At 43.1% G+C, this 27,186-nt stretch overlaps 1 protein-coding gene across 12 annotated transcripts in view; it reads left to right on the forward strand.

Moving 5' to 3' along the window:
• The first annotated feature begins 294 nt into the window (after positions 1-294).
• The window catches only part of PAK5 (p21 (RAC1) activated kinase 5), a 134,922-nt gene continuing 108,030 nt past the window's right edge, over positions 295-27,186 (forward strand). For 11 of the 12 annotated variants that reach the window (XR_005558648.1, XM_039359427.1, XM_039359436.1 and 8 more), the window contains exons 1-2: positions 429-561; positions 21,631-21,717. The gene's annotated coding sequence lies outside the window, so the exon portion shown is untranslated. Of the gene's footprint in view, positions 562-21,630; positions 21,718-27,186 lie in introns of all 12 variants that reach the window. The other variant, XM_039359439.1, reaches the window with a different exon arrangement.

A 27,186-nucleotide genomic window follows, 5' to 3' on the forward strand; every position in this document is an offset into this window, starting at 1 on the left:
AACCCACAATGAGGGTAAAAGGCCATTTTAAAAAAGACTGAAATTGCTGCGCTATGCAGTTGAATCAGTGGTTTCTTCTCCCATAACCAAACAGTTAAAGGGGTGGTGGGAGAAGGGGGAGGAATTTTGATATGCAGAACGAGACACTCCCACCCACCCCTTTGCTCTTTAAGACTCGTTAGAGAGAGGGGAGCTGTTATTACAAGGGGAGGGGTAGCTGGATGGGCGCATTGCAAAAGTGAAGGGAGATTTAGGAGAACCTTCCAGCTTGGTAGCCCCCTTCCTCCTCCTCCTCCTCCTCCTTTCCTCTTCCAAGGAAAGCGTTTCTTACGCGGAGCAACTCGGCTCTCGACCGCTGCGAGGCGATCTCGAGCTCTGGCCAGCGGCAGCCCGGATGTAGCAGCGCAGCAGCCAGCCCGAGCCGCCGATCGGTGCCTACTGGCCTCTCTCGCCAAGTGTGGCACCGCGCAGAGCAGGAACATGGCGCTCAGAGAGATGTGACGGGGGAAGGAGCCGGAGATGCCGCGGGCGCTTGCCTGACACGCAGCCGGCCGGCCGTCGGTAGGCGCGGGCAGGGCTGGGGAATGAATGAATGAATGAATGGCGCTGCTTGGGACTTCGGAGCCGCAATCCTAGAATGGGGGAAAGGAAGGAGAGGGCGGACGGGAGCATCCGTCGCCTAGCCTGGAGGGAAGGGAAAGAAGGAAAAGCACCCCCTGCTTGTCACCGCCTTTGTCGGCTTTCCCCCATCTTCGGAGGCAGCGCTGTTTTCTGGCTTGCGAGGCCGGCAACTCCGCCGCGCAGAAAGGAGAGAGAGCCGCTGGCTGGCTGGGTGGGTGTGGACGGCGTGTGCCATCGCCGGAGCTGCCGGGGGGGGGGGGCGACCGGGAATACGAGGGTCCCGGGCGGCATTTGGGGATGGCGTCCAACCTTCCCCGGCTCCAGCGGGGCCGGGTCGGCGGAATCACGCACCGCTATACTGGCGCCGGCCCCAACTCCTGCTCCTGAGGAGGGCGGGTCCGCGCGGCTCTGGATGTGCGCGAAACCTTGGTCGAAGTCGGCGTCGGGCGTCGCGCTGGTTAGAAATAAGCCTGCGGGTGGGGGGGAGGCAGGAGCCAAACCCACTCGGTAGGATCGCTCCTAATATGTGGCCGGCAGCTACAGGCGTACCCCGGGGATACACGTGTGTGGACGTGCGTGTACAGGGGCGCACCTCAGATCGGTGAGATTATGTGTGGCGAAAGGGTTTTAAGGAAGCCGAGCGGTGATCCGAAGCGAATGGAGGAGCTCCCTGATTCTGCGCGTTCAAGATTTAAAGAAATGATACAAAAATAGAGAAATCTAAAACGGGTGCCAGTGGGTTGTGCAGCAAACTGTGACCTTGCCATTTTAGATGTCGGCGGAGGTAGCAAAGGCGGGAGGGGGAGGGATGGGGAAAAGAGAAAGATTAAACAATACCGGCTTTTTAAACTATAAGGGAGAAACTTTTCCTTTGCAAGCTACTTGCTCTGATTAGATTTCACACTTTTTTGTTTAACAGTTTCATAGATGCGATATGCCTCTATTTATAAAATCAAATGGACCTGAAATATGTAAATAGTGTCTTTTGCCAATCTCTTGAAGTCCAGCATAAATGTAAATATTCTATGGTGCATATTTCTAGGAATTTAAAGGAGACAGCAGATAATATCCAACTAACACTCTGCAAACACTTTTTTAGAGCACAATATTTTAAACACATTATAACACAGAAGTCAACTCCAAGTAACTCTAATTTAAAAATAAATGGGTGGTTGCAATCGTAATCTGTTATTTTTCAACAAATTGGCTACAGAGGTCCTTTCGCTTTTAAACATTTTTAAATAATAGAAAGTGAAGAATTAATTAAACCCTCCAAACTGGTTACCTTTATAGCTACCAGTAAATAATTAACTTTTCATTAGCAATCAAAGATGGTGTGCAAACTCATTACAAGAATTAGACTGTCACTCTGAAAGAACCACAGTGTAGGGAGTGGGCAGGAAATCTTGAAGGCCACTCTTGAAATCAGTAGAGAATACCACCACATCTTTTTAATTATATTGAGTTTAAAACATGAAACTTAAGCTGCTGCCTACCTTCACTATATGGGCAGTAAAGTTTTTTTTTAGGAATTTGCTAATTCTTTTGTCCTTTTTATAAAATTACATTCATTTCACTGGGTGTAATGCTTTGAGGTTTATGAGAGTAGTTCTATAATGCCTATGTTATTTCTGCATAATTTATTTCTGGCATGGGATGGGAAAAGCCACAGCAACTTTGCGTAATACAAAAGTGTGCAAGATATCAGACCAGGTTCCCCAGACTCATATATTCCAGAAGTGACGGACTTCATCTTTCCCCTAACTAGCATCATTATGAGAGAACACCAGACTGGCAAAGATTGACAGCTAGACATAGCATAACAAAAGGAAAGGCATGATGCTCACAGGAATGATATAGCGATTTCCAGAGGCGTGAACATTCAGGAGAACATGCAGAATGAGAATAGGAGAATCACAGATTGGGCTGACATCAACTCCAGGCATCTTGGGGCATCTAGATTGAGATCCCTTTTTAATTTTCCATAATGCCTCTCTCCTAGCATCACTCAGAGGCTTTATGGCAAACTCAGTGGATGGCTAGATGCAATTATTTAGCATTTCAATGCGTACTTTCCCCTTCCCAGCCATGTCATCCTCCTTTAGGAGATAGAATAGTTGCCACTTCCACAGATTCTAAATGCATGGGCTTTGGCTCATTGTTCCCCAAATATAAAAATAACAGTAGAGTAGAGTAGGAATAGGAACAGAATACAATAGAATATCAGAATTGGAAGGGACCTTGGAGGTCTTGTACTCCAACCCTTTGCTCAAGCAGGAAACCCTATATCATTTCAGACAGGTGGCTGTCCACTCTCTTCTTAAAAGCATTTTACGAACAAAGAACAACTTCAATGTGGTTATTTCCCTTCTGAATTTGGGGCAACTTGGAACTTAAAATCTAATCTCTTTTGTAGCAGGAAACAGAGAGTCTTGCTTGATATTCCTAGAAATGTGGAAGATGGCAAAGAGATTTCGGATCAGTAAGCTGAGGAATAGACACTATCTGTTCTGGCAAATATTGGTAAATCTTAATGCCACATGTGAAGCCTCTTGACTGTTTTTCTTCAGAGCTGACCCCATGTGTTCTTTAAGCTTTTGCTTGTCCCTAAACAGCTCAAACTACTTTTTTGTCAGTTGGACCTTTATCCTGTAGAACATGGGTGTCAAGCTCACCACGTCACATGACGTGTCGCGATGTATCACGACTTTTTTTGCATTGCTGGAACTGGGGTGGGCACAGCCTCCATATGATGCAACCGACCCGTGGGCCGGCAGTTTGACACCCCTGCTGTATAATATAGCTTCTCTTATTACTCTGATTGAATCTGATTATGTACTTCCTCTGATTTCTTTACGTTTTTAGAGACCTTATCAGTTTCCCTCTTTGTTATAGGTACCGAATCAAAGCCAGTCAATTTTCTTTAACTATTCTTCAAAGAGGAATTGTGGTGCTTGGTTTCAGCTAGGAGGTATATTCAAATTTCATGCATGCTTTACTTGCAATAGCATTCTGTCTCTAAATGGAGATACTGTGTCCTATATTTCTCGAGAACTTTGCTTTGCTCATTTTCTTCGATATATTTCCAATTTACATTATAATTCAACACATTTTCTTGACTTGGGGTTCCATATGTGATTCTAACTGATGAGTCAATGACACAAACCATCTGAAACCTCTTTGAAATAATGTAAAATCTTACAGGTTCTGAGAATTCTTATCTAAGATCAGCGAAAGCTCTTGAGAACAACTGAACTTACAATATTTCTGTTCATTTATTTTTAGAATGTTGGTGGAGGTCCTTACTCATCTCTGATTTAAGCCCTGAATCATATCTATCTAACTTGACAGGCATATTAGCACCTTGTTCTTTGTTTTGTTATTGGTTGAACAACCTGCATATACTCCACTTCTGCTTTTGCTTTAAGAAATAGATGTCTTAATAATATATTGAGGTTGAACCTAATCTTGGAATTTATATGCCAGCTCTGTATTTTGAGTTGGAATAATATCCTTTTGAAATGCTTTAAATAACTTTTTTTTAGGGTAGGCCTAAAGAATATTTCAGCACCGATTCCTGTGTTGATTAATCTGAGGAATGGTTATAAGGGGAGAGAGAAATGTACAGCAGGATATCTTCATATGTCCCTTGTGACTCGTGACTTGTTCCTATTTTAATCCTATCAGATAGTGGAAGGTGTGTTGGCTCAGCACAAAGTGTTTTAGAAATTTTATACCTGTCCCCCAGAGTCACTGAAATTCATGCTCAAACTCTGCCTTGCCTTGTTTTCAGATTCAGTGGCCGCTTCCTTTCGGCTCTCCCATTTCTCTCTCTCATAGCTATACTTGCTGGTCACGGTTTGTCTCTGTTGTAATGGATACTTTTCTTTGAAAAGTGCTATTAGATGGAAGCTTAAGCTTAACATCATAGGCCAGCAACTGAGTCAGATGAAAATCAGCATGAGGTTAAAGCAGGATGGTGCATCTTATGAGTTGTTAAGCTGATCATGGCCAAAAAACCATGGATGGTGCTCCTTCAGAACTTCATAAGCCACTGTTTGTTTGTTTGTTTCTTTCTTTAGTATACAAAACTGCTAAAAACAGTGAGGTGTTCTGGCACCAGACAGGCAACCATCTGTGTCTGGTGGTTAAGTTCAGTTTAGTATGGCGTACAAATGGGGACTGATTTCCTTTAGGCCAAGTGGTTTTCTTTTGAAAACTATTGTGACGTTTATTATTTTCTTAAATGCTTAAAATAGTTAAAAATAATTGATGTATATTAATATATATGTTCAAAAGCATAATCAAGAGCATCAAAACCAAACAGGAGCAAATACAAAAATGGTAGAGTTTGGTCGTTTACTAATATACAGGCGGAACAAATTTTCCCGGGAGGCTTCATGAGGAGCTTAAATTAAGGATCCCTTCAGGATGCTCCTATAAAATATCATCCCTTTCTGTTTCCTAGAGTAGCAGTGTATCTTCCCTCACAGCTGCAGGTATAGCATGGTTCAGTCCTCCTTCAACTAAGTGCCTCAGCAGAGGAAGCCATTTTTGCAAAACCAAGTACTTCCTTGAGATGGATCTGCTCAACCCTAACAAAAGCAAAAATTCAGTAAAATCTGAAGAAAAGTGATATTTGAAGCATCCATATTCCATATTTCTGTGTGAAAAGATGTTTGGACAGAGTAATATAATCCATGAGGAACTGCTTAGTTAATGTAACTAAAAAAATAGAAACCAAAGATGGGTAAAAGAATCCTCAGTGAAAAGATCTACAGGAATCTCTGCTCTTGTGTTAAATTTTCAACCAGTCTTATTTCCCACGTTTTAGGAGCTCGTTCAGGTGTCTCTTCCCTTCACAAACACATTTATCTCTTTATTGCGTGCAGATTCAGTAGTTGTGGCATTGTGCTGACTACAGATTATAGTCTGATCCCACAGTATAATATAAATAATCATATGGTTCCTCTCCACAGGAAAGGAACATTTTCCCTTTCATGTTGATGTGACTTCTGGCCTGTAATAGTGGGATATGCAACCCTGTTATTGGACTTACTTCCTTCTTCCTGATTTAGGTCTGTATTCAATCAATGGCACTTTTTACTCTGAATGATGCTCCTGGAGGAATTCTAAATGAAACAGATACAGCATCATCCAGCAAATATCAAAGTGGACCAGATATTAACTTTTAATAAAACAAAAACAAAGACCCTTTATTTAAATTTATGCAACCAGTATTAATTCTCAAGAATCTTTTTCTCTTTTTTGGACACAGAGAATCATGGCAGGTCAAAGTATAGTTTATCTTTTAAATCTATCCATGAATTGAAATGAGCGTCTTTCATCTGCAGCTCTACTGTGCATCTTCTAAATTTGCCCAGGGGTTTATGGAATCCTTTGGAACAGGATTAAGGATAGGAGAAAGAGGGCTGTAGAGACAGGGGAAATGTCTGTCTCTTGCTCAATCAGCAGAAATTGTGTCCACTGACAAAAGGAGAAAGGAGATTCCATCTGTGGAACTAAATCCTGTGGCTGTTTCCCACAGAGGAAAAAGGCTTTTTTGCCTTTTAAAAACTTTTTAGCCACAATGACCACCTATCAGACACCAATGCTCTCAGGTCACTAAGCCAAAAATCTTCTCCCTCTGTTGTTCCATGATGGCTCATATTGAAAGGTATTACATAGCCTTTGTGAAAACATCTTCATTCTCCAGCACAGGAGATGGAGAATCCACCAATGGGTTTAGACTATGTTCCTGCCCAATCAGATCAAGTCAGCCAAAGTTGCCACGCCTCTCCTGGGCTAGAGGATCCCAATCTCAACTTGATCTTGCCCAGGATAGACGTGCAAGTTTGGCTCTTAGGTAGGTATAGTTTCCATTGGTGGATTTTCCATTTTTTTGCCTTTTAACAGTTTTCTGAACAGTGCTGGGCTTAGGGCTGGGTTCAGATTGCTGTTTCTTTCCAACCCCCCTCCCCTCTTAGCTTCAAAGTGAGGCTTAGTAAAGCCCCCTTTTTTGCATTTTCTTGCCTTTCTGTTTCGTTTTCCATCCTCCCTTGCCACTCTTAATTTGGATCTCTACTGAATTCAGTACCTTTCCTCACCCCTCAGAAGCAACAATTGTGGTTTTCTTTACATTAGTCTGATTGCTTTTCCTTGCCGGAGTCTGCGACCGCAGCTCCAAGGCGCATTCGCGCACGCTTCAAAGGGGGGGGGGGTGGAAGTTCTACTTGAGTCAGGGAGGCTTCCCTGAAGATCATTTTAAGGGTTTTTGTTGCTGGGACTGCGGCTGCAGTTCCAGAGTCTTTGAGGTCTGAGTCCTTGTTCTGGATGACCATGGGGTTGCGGCTGCATCCCAGGTGTCCGATTGTGTGCGCTGGGCCAAGGACGGCAGTTGGGCTCAGCGCAAGTCAGGGAGGCTTCCCTGCGTCTTTCAGATGCCGTTTCTTTGTTTCCGGGGTTGCGTTTGCAGCTCCGGAGGTCTGGCAGCTTGTATATTCAGATTGATTGCTGGGGGGTTTTGCGGCTGCAGCCCTGGTCGCCAGGCGAGCACGCGCCGTCTCCCGACAATTTTTCGGCAAAGCAGCTGGCTGACAGCTCCGTAAGGCGGCAAAACAGTGCAGAAGGCGAAGGCGAGCTCCGATTTCTTTTCGGAAGCGGCGACCGCGCCACCTGGAGCTCGCGATTGCTTCCCTTTTGCCAAGCAAATTTCTGGGTCCTATAGGGACGCGCAGCGAATATATCGTGGTGGCCTATTAGGTTTTTCAAACTCGTGGCCGCCATTTTGTGGCCACTGAGCACCATTGTCTCTAGGCCCTCGTCGTCCTGAGGGAGGGGCTCCTTCCGCACCCCATTCTCAATTGGAGAATAGCCTCAGGGAGTTTCACTTTGCAGCGCTGGCCACCATTTTTGGTCCGGCCGCCATTTTGAGAACTGCTAGTTCTCTCCCTCCTTCATCTGCCAGCTTTTGTTTTGGGGCCTATACTATTCCTCTTGCCCAAGCGAGATTACTAGGCCGCAGTCCATTAATTTGGTATCTCCACACCATCTTGGAAGTCTTGAATTGATGTCTCCTTATCTGCACACAGCACAACTGTACACACACACCCGGTCCTTGACTCTCCCTGTATAGCGGTGTTGAATTCCAGGTGTACCTTTTTGTGCACCTGTGTTATCCACAAATTAGCAGTCCTTGGATGCCAGGTGTACCCTATCGTGCACCTGTGATTATCCATATAAACAACTACAGCTGTCTCTGGATTCCAGGAGTACCCTATCGTGCTCCTGTGCTTATCCACAGAAAAAAAGCAGCTGCCTCTGGATACCAGGAGTATCCTATCGTGCTCCTGTGATAATCCACGAGGATGGAGGATACTGGCTCTTCCAAAAAGGGAGCTTCAATGTCACGGGTTTTTGGTGAACTTCTCCAAGAGCCACTTGTCTCCCATGACAAGGCTATTACACCTAGGGACCATCATAGACACGGTGAACTGCCGGGTCTATCTATCACAAGAACACCGGGACAGCATACGGCAGTTAGTCCTACAACTCTGTGGGAACCGTACGGTAACGTTAGCAAGTCTATCCCAATTGCTGGGAAAGATGATTTCGGCCATTGCTATCGTGCCTTGGGCCAGGCTCCACTCCAGGATACTTCAGTGGTTCCTGCTCCCTTTCCAGAGACTGAACATCAGCTCATCCATTCAAAGAGTGTGAATTCCACCCCGAGTCTCGCGCTCCCTCAAGTGGTGTCTCTCATCCGCCATGCTCTGGGGGTCCTCCTTCAAGGAGCCGGATCACATCACTCTTATGACCGACGCCAGCCTGTTCAGTTGGGGTGCACACTTACATTCGATGTGGGCCCAAGGCCGTTGTCCGTTCCGACCTTCGGCACAACATAAACTGGCTGGAGCTCAGAGCCATACACCTGGCTCTTCGACATTTCCGCAATACTGTGGCGAAACGTCATGTACTGATCCTCACGGACAATGTCGCTGCCAAGGCCCATGTAAATCGGCAAGGGGGCACCCGATCCCATGCTCTCCTGTCTGAGGCTCTCCTCCTGGGCTCTTAGGCAGAATCCAACGTAGCCTCCATCAAGGCCGATCACGTATCAGGAGAGGCAAACACTCAGGGGATCAGCAGGGCAACGGTGAACCACTAAGAGTGGCACCTGCATCCGAGGATCTTCAGGGAAATCTCCCATCAATTCGGACTTCCAGTCCTAGACCTCTTCACCTCCCCGACAAACACTCAGTTAACGAGGTTCTTCTCCCGTTTCCCCTCCCCAGGGGCAGAGCGCACGGATGCTCTTTGGAGTCCGTGGCCAGAGGGTCTGCTCTACGCTTTTCCTCTTCTCCCTTTTCTTCCAGCGGTCGTCCGCAAGATTTTCAGGGAAAGAGCAGAGGTTCTTCTAGTGGCCCCGTACTGGCCTCGGAGACCGTAGTTCGCGGACCTAGTGAACCTCTCACTAGCGGAACCGTGGAGGTTCCCCCGGACAGACTCTCACTCAGTCAGGGGACACTCCTTCACCCGGACCCCCAATGACTCCAATTAGCTGTATGGCACTTGAGCGCTCAGTCTTATCCTGGGAGCACTGCTCACCAGGAGTTATTTCCATAATCCAGGCCTCCCGTCGGCCCTCTACCAACCGTATTTATGAGGCCATGTGGAGGAATTTCTGTTCGTGGTGCTCAAAACACTACTTGTCAATTCCAGATCTGACAGTTCCTCACATATTGGACTACCTTCTGGAGGGGCTGAAGAGGGGTTTGGCTTCAAACACACTACGCAGACAAGTCGCTGCTCTTTCCACCATACTTACATGTGAATCTGCCACTTCCCTAGGTCACCATCCCTTGATCCGCTCATTCATCAAGGGTGCTACTAACACCAAGCCCCCTGCAGTCCATAGATATCCCTCCTGGGAACTACCGAGGGTTTTGCGGGCTCTTACCAATCCGCCCTTTGAACTCCTCAAAACATATGATTTGCGATACTTATCATACAAAGTAGCATTTTTGGTAGCTTTCCGAATTAGCGGCTCTCTCCACCAGAGATGACTTATACATTTTTCACCGGGACCAAGTGGTCCTTCGTCTTGATCCGACCTTTGTTCCAAAGGTAAATTCTTTATTTCACAGGACTCAGAAAATCGTGTTACCAGATTTCTGTCCTAGTCCATCGCATGCTCTGGAACGACAGTGGCACCTGCTAGATGTCCGCAGAGCACTCCGTTATTATATCTCGCAGACAGCTGCCTTCCGCACCAGTGAGGCCCTTTTCGTTTCCTGTCATCTTCCTTCTAAGGGCAGGAAAGTATCCTCCTCCACGATTGGCAGGTGGATTAGGGCTTGTATTGCAGAGTTATATCGGGCGGATTCAGTGCCAGTTCCAGGGTGTATTACGGCCCATTCCACCCGTAGCGTGACTACTTCCGTGGCCTGGGACACTTAAGCGTCCATTGAAGATGTTTGCAGAGTGGCCACATGGTCATTTCCATCACCCTTCATTAGACATTACAAAATCGACAAGTTCGCCTCGGTGGAAGCCTCCTTTGGCAGGAGAGTTCTCCAACAGGTACTACCGCAAAGTGCCACACTGGGCAGGCCTGATTCCCTCCCTCAGGGACAGTAGGCTTTGGTATGTCCCATTGGTGGATTCTCCATCTCCTGTGCTGGAGAAGGGGCGTTGTCTTACCTGAACGCCTTTTCTCAGCACGGAGATGGAGAATCTACTCCCACCCTAGTAGGTTATTAGGTCTAGATCTATATTTATGCTGTCAGTCATGGCTTCGCCTGCGTCGAGACTGGTATCCTCTAGCCCAGGAGAGGTGTGGCAACTTTGGCTGACTTGATCTGATTGGACAGGAACACAGTCTAAACCCATTGGTGGATTCTCCATCTCCGTGCTGAGAAAAGGCGTTCAGGTAAGACAACGCCCCTTTCATTGATATACTCTTGTCTTTTTTTTTCTCACTCAGAGCAGACTCAAGAGAGCTAGCACTATAAAACAAAAAATTCAGACATTCAAAAGAGTTGCTCTGCTAGTGAACGGGGCTGCACATAAATTTAATAAATAAATGACCAAAGAAAGCAATTGACACCACATTGAAACTCATGGCTGCTAAATAAAAACTATTACAGGTAGTTCTCGACTTACGATTATTTGTTTAGCAACTGTTTGAAGTTACAACAACACTGGAAAAAGTTACTCCCAATTGGTCCTCACACTTATGAATGCTACAATGTCCCTCCACGGTTACAGGATCACAATACTGACACTTGGCAGGAATTTACGATGGTTGCGATATCCAGGGACTGTGTGGTCCCCCTTTGCGGCCTTTTCATCTTCCAACATGCAAAGTCAGTGGGGGAAGCTGGGTTCACTTAACCATCACATGATTTGCTTAACAACTGTGCGATTTGCTTAACGACCCCGCCATTCGCTTAATAACTTTGGCAAAAAAAGGAGGTAAAATCAGCCACAGTCATGTAATAACGACTGCATCATTTAGTGATGGAAATTCCTGTCCAATTGGGATCATAAGTTGAGAATTACCTGTATAGTTTTAGGATTGCAAATTCCATAGTTTAAGTGTACCTGAATGAATCTCTTTCAGATTATTTGCCTATATGGGGGAAAATCACATCGTCAGTATGCAGAAGGAAAAGAATCTGCATGTATTGATATAAGATTCCTATGAGCTATGCATTCCCAGCATCAGGATATGCATCGGGACATCTCATCAGAGCACGTCCGATAGCCTGTGTCAAAAGAGCTTTGGAGAACAGCCATGACCACCATCAGATGAAATGTCCTGTCAACCTTACAATGAATAACATGAGCATGTAGTTAGCTGTGGGGGCAACCATTTCACTGCTCATTCTCCTTCATCTCCTGTGCTATTAGGACCCTGAGCCGAGCTAATGTTTTCATCTCAAATATTTTTTATCCAAATTGATGAGCTAATAAGAACTCGTTCTTTAGCTTCTGGATGAAAGATCTGTTTTAGGCTTGCTCTTGTGGGCCAGAACATGAAAAATTCACCAGCATGAAAATGCTGTGTGCTCTATTGCAGAGAATGAGAGGTGGAGAATGAAGACTTGCTTCTAAGACCTTGGTAATGATTTGAGACTGAATGTGCCATTTGTTTCCAGAGAAACAACACCTATTGTAAAATGGGTACCCTATGGTCTTGTTGAGCTGTGAAGCTGATTCAAGCAAAAGGCGATCCAGGAACATCTTCCTACCACATCTCTGTGCTTTGACAGTAGCTTGTATCTATAATCATGATCTCAGAAACATTAGTTCTGAAAACCATGATCAGCACTAGGTGGGTTTGTAAAAAAACTTTGCTTTATCTCTACATCTGGAGCTGCCTAGTACTTTATGGAGGCAATCTGGAGTTGTTTTTCCATATTCTTCCATTTTCATAAGAAGAAGGGTGGTGGTGCTGATTTTTATAATTTCCTACTAAAGATGGGAGAATCTATTGATTTTGCTTTTTTTCAGTTTATAGTTTCTGCCAATCTATTAACTTCCGTTTTTCTCAGCTTCTCTTGTTTTGTGAACATTTCAAGTTTTGACCCATAGTTGTCCAAATATACACATTTTTTTTGTGGAAATCTGCTTCATAATACTCCATTTTGCAAACCACCCCATCTAACATAACATATCTGGTATATTATTTTTGTGTTTTTACAGACATTTGCCTAAATCCTAAGCAGCATCGCAAAATTCAGAGGACAACACATTTCCACAGATGACTAAGGCTCAGTTTGTATATTGGTAGAAAAATGCAAAATTATTTTTATTTATTACAACCTGTTTTTTTGTAATTATTAAGAATCCAAAGCAGGGTACATAGGAAGTTCCCCTTACTTTACCCCCCTAAGAACCTGGTGAGGTAGGCTAGGTTGACAATTACTCATTCATTGTTTTCCATGATCAAAAGGGGAGCTTGAACCAGGTCGCTTTATTCTAGACAACCGCCTTACACTACCATTCTTTTGACTATCTGACAGACAAGCTACCCAATACAAAAATGATAATACTGTAATACATAGTAATTCAAAATCTGGTATACAGAAGATGAGTCTTCCTACTTCAAGGTGGGAAATAGCACCTCCAATATTGATAAAAGCAGAAATGTATGTATGTGTGTATATAATGTATGTATGTATGTATTAGTTGATAATCTAATTCAATATTTTTCTGTCAATCTTCCCAGAAAGATCAGAATGGAAACAACCAGATGAGCTATTTTGGTTTTATCTTAGATCTAAATTAATAGCATCTTAAAAGTCTGATAGTGCCAATCTTCCATTGTCTGTTTTACTGCCTCATGAGATAAGGAGGTTTCTTTCTGAGTTTCTTTTTCTGCTCGTTATGCATCTGTGGGCTAGTCTTCTCTTATCTTTCAATATGCAGCATTCCTTCCTCCAAAGGTCCTTCCCATATACTAGGGGCTCCAAACTTGGCAACTTTGTGGACATCACCTCCCAGAATTCCTCAACCAGCTATGAAGCCCACAAGTCTTAAAGTTGCCAAGTTTGAAGACTCCTGCCCTATATTGTTGTATCTTCAAACTTGGTAAGTTTAAGATGTGGACTTCTGAAAGTTGAAGCCCACACATCTTGAAGTTGCCAAGTCTGAAGAATTGTCAGGCTCCAGAAATCAAGAGAGACACATTGAGGTTCTTCTAAAAATTTGTCTTTATTGTACCTCACAAATAGAACAGAGAACTTGCCAAACTAAAGCAGACTACTTGCACCATTAAATATAAACTCTGAGAAGTTCTAGGGAGGAGCCATCTTAACTCTTTCTCCCATACAAACTATCTAAACTTCTTCATCTTTTGCTCTTCTTGAATGCACCCCCTCCTTCCTGGGAATTCAGACTACATTCCATTACATAAACACTGATTTAAATTCAGTTCCTTGCATGGATCCAGGAAAAATAGAATTAATTTGAGATTGTTAATTAGGACTCAGACCTTCAAAAACGAAAGAAATTCATTGCAATATCCTTTGTTCTAGGCCTTAGGATGGAATCTTACAATGACTTGGGAACAAACTCAGTTGGATGCATTGGGAACAAACTCAGATCTCTGCTATATGGGCATATCTGAGATTACAACAAAAAATCTTAGCTTGTTCCACAATGTACACATTTATTATTAAACTTGTATCTCCATGCTCAGTGAAGAAATACAATATTGAAAAGGTGGATGGAAAAAAATAGTTTGATATGTAGGTATTTCACTCTTGTGAACTCTTCAAATCACCCGGAATTGTTATGCACTGAAGAATGTCTGCTTCTGTCCTAATTTTAATTTATTCTTCTACCATGGCAACTGTAAAAGTCAATGCAAATTGGAGGGTGGGATTATCTGACTATACCTAGGGAAATGTAACTTAATTATACGAATATATATTCTACTGGCTCTGAGCTGATTTTCACATATTTTGAACTGAATAACTAACTGTTCATCTAAGTTATAGTAATACTGTAGCTACATATATGTTGCGGGAGAAGATGGAATATGACAACTTGAACTAGGTGGATATCTGTATCACAGCCATACCTCATAACTTGTTAATCTCTTACTGACCCACTTGTTTTTTTTTCTCCTCTTTTAGTGTGCTAGTATATGAAATACTTGCTAGCTAAACTGTAATATGTGCAGTTCAGTAGTTTTTTATATGTATACACTGTCCCCAAGTCATTCTCTATGTTACATGAATGCTACATTCTGAATTTGTTAATCAAATTTGGAGCATGAAAACAGTGAATTGCATTGAGGAAAAATATTCTTCATTTGAGCCCAAGATTATTGAGGCTTGAATTTAAGTTATCAAAGGTATGAATATTTTGAGATAGCTGAAATATTAAAATTTCAAAAAATTCAAATTCTTGGGGTTGGTTCCTTCATGGAATGATAATTTTGTTATCCCACCTTAGCAGTTTTCTGAAAAAGTGAAATTGTAATTTTGTGTAATCCCTTGTTCAAGGACAGGCATGAGAAGGGACTAACTAGAAATGTACATATTGCACCACAGCACAAATGCTTCTATGTTTGATTATTTTATTTAGTCAGTTTATATTCTACAGTTAATTCAAATTGAATGCTGAATTTGTGAAACAATCCTAATGGCTCATTTATTTGAATCCAGTCTATATCTTGATTCTTGTTAAGCTCTGAAACTTCTACTTCTAGAAAAACAGAATGCATTATACCCTTCAATTTTTGGGTCATCAAGCCTCTTGTTCCGGATGATCGTAACCGGTTACAATTGGCAAGACAAAGCCTTAACTACAAGTTTATGGAAAAGTGCAATCTGCCTCTCTTTAAGCATTCAGTGCCACATGTAATAAGGATTTTGCATGCCTGGGTGTGCATATCAATTAGATTCGCAAAATGTTTGGAGAAGATAGTTTGCTCCCACAATTAATTTTGCATTTACCATTCACATGGAAAGCATCTCTTTACTTGCTATTTTACATACCCTTTTGTATGCCTCATTTGCTGCATGTAAATAAAAGAGTTCTATTGCCATCAGGAGAGGGAAACATTTCAGCAGCATGTATGATAGTGGCTTTTTTTATTCATTTATTTCCTTTCTTTTTGGAGTAGCCCAGGCTCCTCATAAACAGAGCAAGTGCATGAAAGGCAAGTGGATGGAACTGCCATTTCTAAAAATCGGGGTTTGGTTTTTCTAGAAAAAAAAATGCTGGTACTGTTTTCAGGGCCCCAGGATCTATCGTTTCCCATCGCTGATATTCACCAACCTTTAAAATATTCTCTGGGTGGAGCTCATGTAACTGAGGTCAAGTGAGAGCTGTGTATTCCATATTAAACATAGATATTTTGGTTTGTAGGAAATGGAAGCTGACGATGGTATATTCTAGACAAAAGACACAGATTTAGTCAAAGGAGAAGACTTAGTCATCGCCCAAAATTAGGGAAGGCGTTATAAAAAAAAGAAAAGATTTGCATTAAATTTGCATATATGCTTTATATAAATATAGATATGGATAAGTGGGTTTGAAAGTAATTTATTAAATAGAACTATACTTTAGGAAGACTGTGGCCAGTCAATCTTCTATGTTCCTATCATGGGCTAAACCAGCGGTTCTCAACCTGTGGGTTGGGACCCCATTTGGGGTCGAATGATCATTTCATGGGGGTCGCCAAACAACGCAGTCCATCATTTTTTCCCCTTTTCCTTAGCTGTGCTACTCCCTTTTATTCTATTGGCTTTTGAAAGCCAATAGAATAGACTCTCTTGAATAGAGTCTAATTCTGTTGGCTTTCAAAAGCCAATAGGAATTGTCCTGGCTGTCTCTGCCCTGCTGAGCCCGCCAAAAGTCCCATTCTGCAAACGGTGCTGCAAGTTGTCTGCAGCGAAGGCGAGCTGTCTGGAAGTTTCCACCCCTCCCTGCTGAGCAACTACTAAAAATGTAAGTAAAAGAGGGCCAGAGGTGGGAGGTCGGCGGGCACAGGGAGGGTTGCTGGCACGCGTGGGGCCCGGCGGGTGTCTTACCTCCCTTGGGCTGGGCCAGCTGGTGGCCCAGCCGGTGGTCGGCCTGCTCCATCTCTGCCGCTTGCCAGCTACGTCTCGGCCAGTGCAGGGGGCGGCACCATGCATGCGTGGTGCTCCCAGGCAGGGAAAGTCCTCGACTTACAACCGGTTGGGTAGTCCTCGACTTACGACCGGTTGGGTAGTCCTCAACTTACGACCGGTTGGATAGTCCTCAACTTAATGACCGGTTGGGGGTTGCGGCATTAAAAAGGTTGAGAACCACTGGGCTAAACGCCGACAACCCTAGTTTTATTAAACTAGGATTGAAGTGGCCTTTCTTGCAGAGGGAGCTCTGACTTTTGCAAAATAGGATATGTAGCACTGACCACATCAGTAACAAATTGGTTTGGACAAGGCTTTGGGGTTTATTACTGCTCTAATTAAAAGGATCTGTAGCAATAAAAACTGCTAAAAGGCTCACATGTCCGAGTGAACTGTTTCACAAAATAAACGTCTTTCTCCCTGAGTAACAAAAATATTTCTGGCATAGCCCATTGACTATTTCTGTTCTGAGTGATAACATGACAGATTGGCAAATGTCACCAGTTTGTCCCCCTCCACCCTCACCCTCCCCACGTGTTCAGTTACATAAGATGTTCCAATGAAGAGTTATTTTCCAGCTCAGTTTTGCATTCTCAGTCATGTATCTACTCCATGAAAACCAGGATAAGATAGCAGCATAATTCAACAGCCAGAATTCTGAGAAATTCCATGGGAAGATCTGTCAAGCTTCTTGATTAGGGAGGCTTGGGAATGGACAATAGCATGTTCACACCCACCCTATAGTAAATTATACTTGGTGCTTCTGACAATGTTGTCAGCCCCTCGTGTTCATACTTGGGAGAAGTTTCCCAGATACTTGTCATGTCATGATTAGAGAAGGTTGTCTGTGAGGATGAAGCTGTTTTCAGCAATTGATTGCCCTTTGTCAGCATGAACGTGGGAGCTTTCTTGTACCCATGACAGTTAATTGTGGCATTTGTTGTGGTAATGGTTTAACAGATATTTAACCTTACACTTTTCAAGCTAGGAAAGGATGGCTCTTGCTTGTTTTTACAACTCATATTTCTTCTCTGAGAAGCTCTGACTCTCTAGTTCTCAAATCTAGCTCCCATGCTACCCTACCCTCCATTTCTCTCTGCATCTGGAAGGACCTATCTCTTCTGACTCAGGAAAGTGGCAGGAGAAGCCACTTCCTCCCCTCCTCCATCTCTGTGACAATGATCTTCTCTTTCTCTATGGTCAAAATGGCAGGAATGGCTGATACTTTCTCTTCCCTCTTCAGCCTTCTAGCAAGATGCCCACAATTTCAGAATTCTCTTTTGAGTGGTATGATGTCTTTCAATCAATCCAAGGAGCTAAGAGACAATAGGGGAATTTGTCCTCTTGATCTTCCCTCCTCTATCAAGTTCTCCCTGCCTCTTGTCCGAATCACTAGAGGCTGCAGAAATTTTATTGGACAACCAGACAGATGGCTTGGGTTTGTAAGGGCATTGCAAATGGAAATCATGAAGGAGAGGAAGCAATCACACATTATTTGTTGCCTTCCAGAAGCATTCATTGTCCAGGAAGCCCTTTTAATAAATCAAATACTCAAGCCAATGAGAGTTCAGAATATGTATCTTGTTTTCCTCCCCCTGCCCACAAGATGCACACAGACAGAAGTCTTTCCTAAATCAGGCAGTAACTGTTCTGATGGTCCAACTAGCTTTTCTTTGCAGGGTCTATTAATGGCCCTCAAGAATCTTTGAACAAGTATGGTGAAGGAGAATTTGCCATTTCATGTGGCAGACTATTCTGTTGGCTAACAGGTCAGTTAGGAAGTTCCTCCTGATGTCTAACCAGAATCCCCTTCTTTGCAGTTGTAAGCCACTGGCTCTTACCTCTGAGGCAAAAGAGAATAAATTCATTCTCTCTTCTCTGTAAATCTCTTGACTGAATCACCTGTCTTAACCTTAACCCTGGGCATTGGACAGAAACTATTTTAGTCACTCTTCTGGATAAGTTTTATGGGAACTTGGGTGAGAAGAATGTGATCTTTCTTGTGTTACCAGATCTCTTAGCATCATTTGATATTGTCAGCTATAGTCTCTCCTTCTGGATTGCCCACATGGGTTAAGACTGGTGGAGACCATATTTGTGGTGGTTACACTCCTTCCCAAGTGAGTGAGCCTGTCAATGGTTATGAAGGAACAGAGGTCAGACATTGAAGTACGGGTTGCTGTAGGGCTTAGCCTTCAACTCTATTTTATTTAATATCAGCCTGGTGCCACTAAGTGAGCTAATTTGTCAGTTTGAGATGACATAGTAACCCTACACTGGTGGTACATAGTTGTATGTCTCCAATCTGGGCCAAATAGAAATGCGGGAGATGTTCTGACTTAGTGCCTGGAAGCTATCGGGGTCTGGATGGGGAGAAATTGGCTCAGATACAATCTAGATGAGATGGAAAGATGCTAATTCAGAAATCTCTTGAGCGTGTAATTACACCAATTTTGAGGTTGTGTTCCCCCTCAAAGATCACATCCACCAACTGGGAATCCACCTAGACTTGTGTCTCCTACTGGAAGAGCAGATGGAAGCCTTGGACAAGAAGACTTTTCCCCATCTTTGACTGGGTTGCCAGTTTTGGCCATTCTTAGAATGGAATAAAGGCAGCCATTCATGCTGTTGCCTCCACTTGGATTATTATAATCTGCCCTAGAAAGGAGGGCCCTTGAACATCACCCAGAAACTTCAGCTGTTGCAAAATATAGCTGCTGAATAGCTTGTGGTATGACTATAATGCCGTGCTGCTACTGGAGTTGCATTGGTTACAAATTTGTTTCCGAATGCAGTTCAAGGTGCTGTACCTCTAATGCAGTGGTTCTCAACCTGTGGGTCGGGACCCCATTTGGGGTCGAACGACCATTTCACGGGGGTCGCCAAACAACGCAGTCCGCCATTTTTTCCCCCTTTTCCTTAGCTGTGCTACTCCCTTTTATTCTATTGGCTTTTGAAAGCCAATAGAATAGACTCTCTTGAATAGAGTCTAATTCTATTGGCTTTCAAAAGCCAATAGGAATTGTCCAGACTGTCTCTGCCCTGCTGAGCCCACCAAAAGTCCCATTCTGCAAATGGTGCTGCACCAGTTGAGTAGTCCTCGACTTACGACCGGTTGGGGGTCGCGGCATTAAAAAGATTGAGAACCACTGCTCTAATGCCTTTAAAGCTTGTGTTTCTCACTTAGAGGAGTCCCGTTGAGGTTGAGACACCGGAGGTAGCACCATTTAAAAAAGAAAAAAGAAACGTAGGGAGAAATTCCCTGATGAGGTCTTGCAATTTAATTAAAGTCCAAGAAAACAGGAAGCCTGCTGAATATTGGAGAGATTGTACAATTCACATAAACACACATCAGTTGGAACCTTAGAATTAACTGAGGATAAGAATTTGAATGCATTTCTGAACAAATCCTCTTTCACAAACTCAGATAAGAACTGTTGCAAAAAAAAAAAAGTAGAAAATTTCTATCTTTGGCATTCGTTTAAAACACGTGAAATAGAATTTTGAAGATCAGGCTGAGTAATGATGGAGAAAAGGAGGGGGTGAACTATTTCTTTAAAAAAATAGCTTTTTGGTGCCTCTAGAAATGTTAGGAGCTTTAATATCCTCAGTTCTGGTGGCTAAGAAGGTTGAGAGTTTGCTTTTTGCAAATTGTGTCCTTTCTTTCTGCCCTTCTGGACACATCGCTCTAGGGAAGCTGCTCTACCTCAAGAAAATACCTTTCTCCTTTGATGTCGCCTGTTTTGGATTTCTCATATAGACAAACAAGTAGCCAAGTCATAAAAGTGATGAAAAGTTTTTGATTCAAACCATTTGGAATGCTAAAAACTCCGTTTCAAGTTGGAAATGCCCTTCTTGAGCATGAAACAGCTATGTCAAGCATGAAACGGGCCATTTCAACTATTTGGGAAGTATTTTTGGCTCAAAAACGTGTTCTGAGCTTGATATGGGATCTTTCACATTCGAAACAGTTAACATTCACAATGTTTGCACCTCCCTTCTCAATCAGTACTCTTATCACATGTTAAAACAGAGTTGCAGAGGGGAACTTCACTCCACTTTCAGATGACTGAACAAAATGCTGGTATTGAAGATCTTATGAAATAAGGTTATTGCCATAAATATAAAATTATATTTATGGCATTTGCCATAAATATAAATCTTACTAGTCTTACTATTAATCTCAGAATGGAAGATTGGATGATGGAGAGCTTGCTGGGAACTCTGAATATTGCTTTCATGGTACATTTGAAGGGTATCGGGTTGAGAAGGACTACATAAACTGATGAGTAATCTCTGGACATTTTGTCTAAAGCACTGGAAATGGTGGCATACTGTACAAATATTTTTTTAATATTTCTTTTTAGTGTAGGAAAAACTGGGAAAAGCTACTCTCTACTGAAAGCGGTGGCTTTTAAAAACTTAGTTCTGTTTTTTATATAAACAGGTATTTCTGCCTATTTAAGCCAACCCACAATAAAAAAACAAATGTACTCCCTCCTCCAGGAAATACATAAATAGTGAAGAAATAGAAAGAGCAGAGCAGATTTCTGCTCTGTTCTGATGGCTTTGTTCTCAAGTACAGTTTGTACACCGCCCAAAAGCTGGTTCATGTAAACTTTGTGCCAACTAGAGTTAGCTTTGGAAGCACATGTAGTACAAACAAGGAAAGAGGGAGGCCAAATGTAGTTGTGAGGAAGCAAACACCAATCTTTTGCAAGTTAAATGACAGAAGGTGTTATGTATTTGCTAATATGTTCTATATATTTCTATTGTGGCTGAGGCAAACCGGGCTACTTGTCTCTTCACTGTGCTTAAAATGGTGCAGCCATTTTAATGATTGAAAAGTTCATATAAATCTTAAAAGTTTGCCCATTCAAAGGGGTGGCATTCATATTTCCTTGTACTGTTGGGCTGGAATGTTTTTCAAAATTTCCTTCTCTTAAATTAGCACCCTAAGGATGCAGAAACAGCATATTCTTACAGCATCCAGAATTACTTCTCTGTCTTCCAGATGTTCCAGTGCTCAATGAGCTTTGATTAGTTTCATCTGTTAATGCAGGAGAGCATTTTGCTCCCCTGCCTATTTTTGTGCGTTCTCAAGCCTTTTAAAAAAAAATAGTTTAAAAGGCATAGTGTACAAAAAGAAGCCACCCAAAAACCACATTAAAACTAATTTAAACTGCTGCATCCTGCTAACATATCCTCTGGTTTTCCTTCAGTCATGTCCTTACCATCATAAACTTCAGTGTGATCCCCCTCCCCAGGACTAAGATAATTGAACCTTAAAAGTCCCTCATTGTAGGACATGGGGATTTCCTGGTATCTCCTTTAACGATTTCTCCCTATTTATCCTTCACGTCTATGCTGTTTTCAGATACAACAGCTGCAGAAGGACTTCTGAAGTATGGATGCAGGAGCTAAGGAGCAGGGTTCTTGAAATTCTTAATTTGCTGTTTACATGGTAAGTTTCTTGTTCTGTTTCTGAGAACCTCTTCAAAAGTGTTAATCACAGCATGAATCAATTTCAAGGAAGAATAACAGCATTTGTTCATTTTCTGATTGGCATCACATGTTCATTTTTTTTGTTTACATTTGGGGAACCGATCATTCAAAGGTATTGTGTATCTTAGAGTTTCTCCTATTCCTGTATTGCTAAGCAGTTTTATCTTCCCTGCCTTGCTTTATGGAAGAGGTGGAATCCCTTGCCAGTCTCCCATTTTTATCATAGATTGTGAAATATATCTCCCCTGGAGATTTGAGGCAGGCTAGCTGTTATTTAGTAAGCTAGTCAATGTGATAACTATAATATATTTGCTGAAGCTAAATGTTTTCCTTTAGTTCTTTGATTGCTCTGATGCTGTTTAACACACATTTTACCTGGATCTGCTATAACTAGAGGGTGATTGAAGTACCTCTTGCTTAAGCCTATCTAGTTACAGGAGAAATAATAGAATTTGTACATCTGCAGAGTCATAGATCTGAGGGCATCTAATTCAATCTTTTGATAAAAAAAACATCTTTTATTACCCAGGATTGATTCATAGTTGCCCAGCCTCTGCTTAATACCAGGTTTAGCATGGGAACTCCACAGCTGAGTCATTAAACCCACAGTTTGTATGGAGATGGGTTGTATGCTCCATCCTGACTCGAAAAAACTTTCTCCTAGAATCTTGGAAAATCAACACCAATCAATTGGTAGACAATAGTGGGCCAGCTGGACCAAAAGTTTAAAGCAGCTTTTCTCTATTCCAGGATCAAATGGAAAGTGCTGCAGGAAGTGCTGATTAGTCTTTCATTAAACCCCCCCTTTTTTAGGAAATTAAACCCCTGGGTTTGGGCCTTGCTTTTTGGAACAAGAAAAAAAAAACCCAGATCTGCTCATTAAATGGGAAGTTTGCCATCCTGTTTCCTTTTACCTTTAAATTGTGTCTTTTCAAGGCTAAACAGTAAAGGGTGGGGGAGAAGGCAGCTGTAATATTGAAGTGGTGGAGCCAGCAGGGTATCATATGATGAAAGGTTTTTTTTTTTTTTTTGCAGAAGTTTGGTTGGCTGCTATGTTCCATCTAACAAAATTCAGATTTGAAAAAGAGCTTGAGCATATTCTGTACTCTGTTATTTATCTGCTGCCTTTCTTCTGCTTCTGTCTGACTCTGCTAGCTAATCACCATAATCATTTATACAAGTGCCCAGATAACAGAAAACCCATCATATCCGATTGCAGTCTAAATATTTGCTGCATTCTCCTGGATGCAAATCCATATGAATTCATTCACATCCAACATTCACTCATATCTAACATTGCCAAAAAAAAAAAAAAATGACAACAGTCCCCTATTCCAAACATTTCCACCCATTGGAGCAAAACAGCAAAACAGGCCCAATGGTTTTTAAACATTCTCATGAGTGTAAATGCTTCAGGACAGCATTCATTTCCTTTTTTCCCCCTAGGAAAATGGTATTATGTTTTTACACACTGCTTTCCTACTAGCCATCCAAAAACACTTAGCTGTTTTCTCCCTTTTTAATTGAAGGGAGATGGTAGAATGAAGAATGGAAAAAAGCTAAACCCAGACACCAGTGGACAATCAATTACACTTAGTTTTTAAACAAAAGGTATAAAATATGATGGAAGAAGACTATGGCATTTGCTGTGGCACTATAGGAAAGACACACATGGATTCTTTTTTTCTTTTCTAGCCATGATGCTTATTCAACATGAAATTTTAGAAGAGAGATCAAATGTACTGTGCAGTTTACTTATGTACTAGCATACTCCTCCTCCTCTTTTTAGATTTTTCTATCTCCTTAGCCCTTTATCCAATTAACTATATTTGCATGTCTCCTGAACTCCCAGTGTACACGGTTCCTATCAGATGTATAGGAGATCTAATGCTCCTCCCCCAACACAAATGTTCCGTGTGTATCATCTGGGATTGAGAGTGTGATGTGGTCTTCTAAAATTGTCTCATTCTTGTTTGGACCATTTTCCCAACACTACTTCCTTCAGTTTTCCTCTGACGTTGGGGTTACCCTTGGGCAGAATGTTTGGATAAGGATGTTATTCAGGTTGTATGAATTGGGATTTCCACATTATTTGTATACATACATACATACATACATACATACATACATACATACATACATAACATTTGCAACTATAACAAATAGCTACAGTCATAGCTAAGATAAGCAAGCACTTGAAGGAGAATATTATCCAAGTACATCTGCCAGAATAAATAAACTTTTAAATTGCCATAAGATTCCAATCTTTTTTTTTTTAATCCAGAAAAGAATAATATCCTTGCTATTTAATCACTCCACTGGCCAGTCATTACCGCCACAAAATCAACCTCTCTTGTTTTCTTGTTTTAAGTAGGCAATAGAATGAGGTGTACAAACCAGTATCACAGGGTTTGATTCCAATTTTGTCATGTTTAAAGTTATTGAAAGGCAGGCTGGCAGTTTGACACCCATGGACTAAGCCATTATGTTCATTGGTTGGTGACTTGGAGATGCAATCACACTTGGTATTTGAAGAACTGTTCACTTGGCCTAATCAACAAATCATTGTTTTATCACATAGTGGGATTGGTGCACATGATCACCTGCCACCTAAACCAGTTAAAACGTAGAATATTTAACCAGCAAATTTCAACAGGCTTGTATGTCAGAATTAGTTTATGCATTGTGTGTATAGGTTTACTTCTCTTCTGTCATGTGCTCATTGTATGCTAAATAAATAATTAGTTTAAGGACTTGGTTTCTAGCAAAATTGGCCTCAAAGGATCCTGAAGCAGTTAGTGAATATCTATAAGTCTTTGTCATTGCATTTACAATCTAAACACACAATACAAGGAGTTACGAGCTATTACAAGGTAGCATGATAGAATGGCAAGGTGAGAGTCATAGAAAAGCTCAACATCCAGCAAAGATACTAGAATTGCTCTGTTAGATTCTCCAGCACTGGAGATGGATAATCCACGCAGTGGGTTGAGACTGTATTCCTGGCCAATCAGATCAGTCAGCCAAAGTTGCCACGCCCAGTCCTGTACCATGATTCTTCAGTCTTGACTGATCTGGCCATACAGAAAGACCGACAATCTTTGGCTCCTGGGCAGGTATAGTTCCTTTCCATTGGGGGGGATTTCTTCTAGTAGCTGAAATTGCTTAGTTTAAAAGTTAATTAGAGATAATTTATTCAATGTAATTGATTACTCAAAATTGCCTAGCTAAATTGTAAGACTCAGGAAGTCACATTCCCTACAGGGGAAACCACCCCCACTTAAAAGGGGGAAATCCCTATCTCCCCTCCCTAACCCAAACCCCAACCACCTTCCAGCAGCCGGCAGCAGCCTTAAACAAACGGGGAGGCTCGGGCAACCCCTCGCGTTTAAAACAAACAAAACAAAAAGACAGAAAGGCAAGCAATTAGCGAGGGAAGCGGAGGACAAAGGGGACGCATGCTGGGAGGGAGATTAATTAAGGGAAACAGCTGGCGTGCGAAGGAGCAGTTTCTTTCACTAACCAGGCTGCTCAGGATTTTTTAAACGAGGCGCCATTGTCTGCACAGCTGTGAGCACGCGCGGCTCTTTGTTACAACCGCACGTGGCACAGGCAGCCTTTTTAACACATGCGCAGTAGTCTCCTGGCAGCGGTGGCCATATTTTTGTCCAAACAGGGGAGCTAAGCTCCATGTGAAGAATAGGTTCAGCCGCTGGAGTGAATTAATAGGCAAGCAGTACTGGGGTACTAAAGCATCTATTATTCATTCAGAGACATTCAAATCAGACACATAGCTGCGGGTTCCAGGACTTGGTGTCTTCAATCTAAAGTAAATAAGAACCTTTCATAGCTAACTGTGTTTAGTTGCCTTTGGCTCCTTCCGGACTTTGGGTCCCCCATTAGTGGCCCGTACGCTTCTGGATTTAGTGGTGGGTTCCAGGCATCCCCAGTCGCGTGCCTGTCCTTACCCACCATAGTCAAGCCGGGTTCCAGGCATTCCCATTAGCGTGCCTGTTCTTATCCGTGCACAGTGACTAACTCTGACAATTTTGCAGAGTCTGCTCCTGAGTTCCAGACGCCCCCAGTAGTGCGCCTGTCCTTACTCAAAGTTGGAGCTCTCCTACTACCTGGGTCCCCCCTATCGCGGCCCAGCGTTAGTGGAGAATGGAGGAAGCAATCATTCCCTCCACTGGAGCCCCGCCTTCATCCTCTGGAGCACCTGCTTCAGAGGATTCGGAATCCTCTGCAGCCCCTAGAAAGGCTGCAAGGAAGTCATCAAAGAAGGCTGACAAACAGGCAATCAGAAGACACCAAGCCCTAGAAAAAGAGTTCGACAGAGCCCAGAAAAGGGCCAGAATTGAAAATAGGCAGAATGGGGGGATAGGTCCTGATCTACCGCTGGGTCTCCCTTCATCCCCACAGGCCATTTGGTCACTAGGGAACTCATCACAGTCCCAAACAGAGGGTGGGATAGGCGAATTCTCATCGCTCTCCCGATCCACCTCCCCACGGAGGTTACAGGAAAACCCGAGGGCCATGCTAACCACAGCACCTGCAGGGTCGCAGGCAATGGTTACTCCTCCTGCATTGACGGGGGATCTGTTAGCTACCCTAATAGTGCAGGCAGTGGACCGTGCATTTGAGGCCAGGGCTCAAACTTCCAAAACCAAGCCTCTAGGACTTAGAATGAGGCATCGGGAGGAAACAGAGGACCATCAGGACCTCTCCTCCTTCTCAGACTCGTCGGTCTCCGAGGAAGATTACCTGGACCAGCCAGGTACGTCACAAGGGATTCAAATGTCTGAGGAAGAGGAGGACACCTCACCTCAAGGGCCGTCCTTCAGCGGCCTGTTTAACCCTTCTCTTTTTGTTACCATTCTGCGCAAGGCTGAGGCCACAGCCCATCTGGGGCATGGGACACCAGCGGAGCCTGTCATAGTTGACACGGAGGCTGAGCCGACGTTCGCCGAAAAGGTAACCACTCAACACCGCATACCATGCCCGACCATGTTCCTAAACACAATAAGGAAACAGTGGGCAGCGCCAACCTCCCTACCGCTTCCTAGCAATGCGGAGAGGAAGCTATTTAACGTAGCAAGGGAGCTAGAGGGAACATTGGAGGTGCCGGTGGTGGACGAACCCATAGGTCCCCTGATATCGGACACGGCCATATCAGGAGATTTTGCTGAGGCTCTTAAAGCCGAGGACCGAAAGAGTGAGTCCAACTACAGGAGAACGCACCAGGCAATAGCTTGGGCTACCAGGGCGACTACCTCCGCGTCCTTTTTCACCAGAGCCACACTTTGTTGGCTCCGTGAGTTACAGGGCCGGGTTCCCATGGAGGATATACGCACTCACCAGGAACTCAGCAAAATGGTAGCGGCCACGGAATATGCGTCGGACGCGACACTTTTAGCGACCAGGTTTT

This window comes from Crotalus tigris, unplaced genomic scaffold (genome assembly GCF_016545835.1).
Source record: "Crotalus tigris isolate CLP2741 ecotype Arizona unplaced genomic scaffold, ASM1654583v1 scf7180000019070.2622420, whole genome shotgun sequence".
Lineage (NCBI taxonomy): Eukaryota > Metazoa > Chordata > Lepidosauria > Squamata > Viperidae > Crotalus > Crotalus tigris.